We start from the raw sequence: 3,043 nt of genomic DNA on the forward strand, positions 1-3,043 counted from the left end.
AGTCACACGTTGAGGTATCAGGATTAACTAGCTTAACGTAAAAGTGTTGTATGTGAGAGAACCACTTTATCTCAACAATATAGTTAAAGCTATACTATGTGTCAGAACAATGTTAAGAGGCATAAAAAATGTTTGCAGATTTAATTTGTTTTTGGCATTGGGATTCATATCTGTGGAATTTCCTGGTCCTGGAGCCAGTGGTACCCCAAGATGGGGCGAGAGAAGAGTTTAGGGTGGCACCCCACATCTGTCCTTGTGATAACTCTGGGAGAGTTAGCCCATGGCGATACATTGCATGTGTCTTTATTCTTTTTCATTGAAAACAATATGCATCTAACACATTTCATTTTCAAATTTATATTTATTTTTTTACGTCTGCCAATATCATTTTCTACTGAGTTACAACCAATCAGCATTGGTTCCTGCTCAGTGACTCTACAGGGCCTTTTCCCAAGAAAAACAGTTCAAAGTGATCATTTTGGGCCAGCGTGATGAAATGTTGCATAGGCCCAATAAAATTACCCAAAAGTCCTGATAATGGAAATGCTCCTTTTTAATTTTTTTATTTATTTTCTTGCATTAGAGTTTGTCGCATGTTCCAACATGATATGGGTTGACCTGCCAGTTAAATGGTTAACAAAATTAAAAATGAAAAACAGGTAAACTAACTCCTTAACAAAGCTGATCCAACTATATCATGGGTTTTCCAGATATCTCACTGTAGAAATGAAAACCAGTGAGCAGAAGCAGCAGATCAGACAGGGCTGGAGCTAAACACTGAGATACACCGTTTAAACTGCTAGCATCAGCAAGATGAGAGTCATTTATCACCACAGATTTTGGGTCAGGCCTCCAATCGCATCATTGAGGCGGAACAAGGGAGGAGATGCAGAGGAGGGAGACGTCATGTGCATGGGGTGAGTGCTGGGTGTGGGTCTAACGGTATCGGTGTTGGACAAGGACTGTAATCAATCTCTCCCTTTTTATTGTGGGAGTCCATCTCTCACATGCTGTAGCCGGCATGCTGGTTTTTACCCCCGTGTTAACAGCAGACCCACTAAAGCTACACAGGAGACATTTAGTTATTTCATTTAGCATAGTTTTCAAATTACATGTTTACGTTGGAGACTGATTTTTGGGCTTAAAGAGCAAGTCACCCCCAAATCAACTTTTTTTTCTGATAAACTATATAAATGAGTGTCTAATTGCTCCGTAGACACGTTCAGTAAATAGTTTTGCACTTACTTAATCTTAGTTAAAATTTAAATAATCTGTGTAAAACTGTCAGTGTTGTGCCATTGTCAGGTAAAAACTCTGCACTGCATTTTAATTTAAATCTGCCATCGCTATTGGCTAAGAGGTACCCTATGACATTAGCTGGTACATTATGATGTCACAATGTCGTTGTGAGCCTGTGTATGTGTGTATTTGTTAGCGACTCCGCCCTCTCGGTCTGCCAGGCAACAGTATTTGTTGCATTTTTCAAATAGGAAGTGGGAGTGGAGTAATATTCTGGTAGGGGGTGACTTGCTCTTTAAGTTGAATGAACTGGTGATTTAGTTGAAATTATTTTATTCTTAAACTGAGAAGTTTTAAAAATGTTGTGCCATGTGCTTGTTTTGTAGTTGTTTAGTTTCCCCAATGTAAAGGTTTGGACAGTCCTCACCACACTGAACTGCATGACCAACGCCACTAAGCTTCTGTTTGAGTGTTTTGTCTTTTGCATGGACCAATTTCTGTCTGAGGGGTATCTGCAGTTTTGGGGAGCTTACTTCTCTTCCTTTTGTTTTCCTTCAGACTTTGTGGAAATATTCTCACCCAGATGGTGTAAAGTTCTGATGACCGACATTTTGTGCTCCAGTGGGTGATGTGAGTCAAAATGCAAGCACTGGTTTATGTTAGTTGGTTTCTTGTAGACTTCAGTGCTGAGACTTCCATCCTGTTCCACAGTAGAAAAAAATCAGGATAACCTTTAGGCCTAGTCCACACGTAGCCGGTTTTTTAAAAAACGAATATCCGCCCCTCCAAAAACTTGCATCCACACCACCTCGTTTCAAAAAAATACTCTGTCCACACGTACCCGGATAAATACGTTGTTAAGGACATGCCAGACCTGTAGGCGGCAGTACTTCCCCCGTTCTTAAGCTCGTCCTTCGTCTGTGGTCTTCCGCAAGGAGCAGTAATTCCGCTTGCAAAAACAAACAAGCAAAAAGCGCTTGGACAACTGATAAAGCGAGCGCAGCTCTGAGGGCATCCATGCAGTCGGCTAGTGCAAACACAGGTCGCACACGTGATGTCAGCATTTTTTTGTCACGGAAAGTGACGTTGCGGACCTTAAAACTCCGGTTTTGTCTGTCCACACGCAGACACCCAAAACGGAGAAAGTGCAGATCTTCACTTTGGCCGGAGTTTTTAAAAAGATCCATTTTCGTGTGGATGACAGGCCAAAACCTAGAAAGGTCTAGAGAGGTCATGCCACCACTGCAGTCATGTCTCTGGTCCATCAAATTTACAGTAGTACATTTGTTTTATACACAAATGGGTGGGTCAGAGCTTTTGACCAATCAGGCTTGCTCTCTCTGTAGCTTTCAACGGACATTTACAAAACTGGGCATGTCACCCTCTAATTTCCTGTCGCAGAGCAACTGCGTCAATGGCTCATGGCATTGCGTGTCTTCATACCCCAAAGAGAATAAACTAGGCTTAAATCATCCTTTTAGGCATGAGAGAGTGTCAGATGGGTTGTTTGACTGGTCCAGGATGTCTGGATGTGCAAAGTTTAGCTACTGCAGGTAGAACTCCACATGTGTATTTTTGATATCATTTTCCTTGGAATAAAAAATATTATCTGATGCTACTAGTTAGTACAAGAAAATACTTCTCTTCTGGTATATTTTCATGTAAATTTGTGTGTTTGTGTGTGCATAAAGGAACTGCCTGTCAGTGGATTTGTCCCGCATCAGTCTTGTGTGAAAACTCACCACAAAGTAAAAGTGACATGGCTTTAAGTGGGAACAGATGGCTGAGAAGGGAAACTTCTAGT

The sequence above is a fragment of the Nothobranchius furzeri genome, chromosome 10, assembly GCF_043380555.1.
Source record: "Nothobranchius furzeri strain GRZ-AD chromosome 10, NfurGRZ-RIMD1, whole genome shotgun sequence".
NCBI lineage: Eukaryota > Metazoa > Chordata > Actinopteri > Cyprinodontiformes > Nothobranchiidae > Nothobranchius > Nothobranchius furzeri.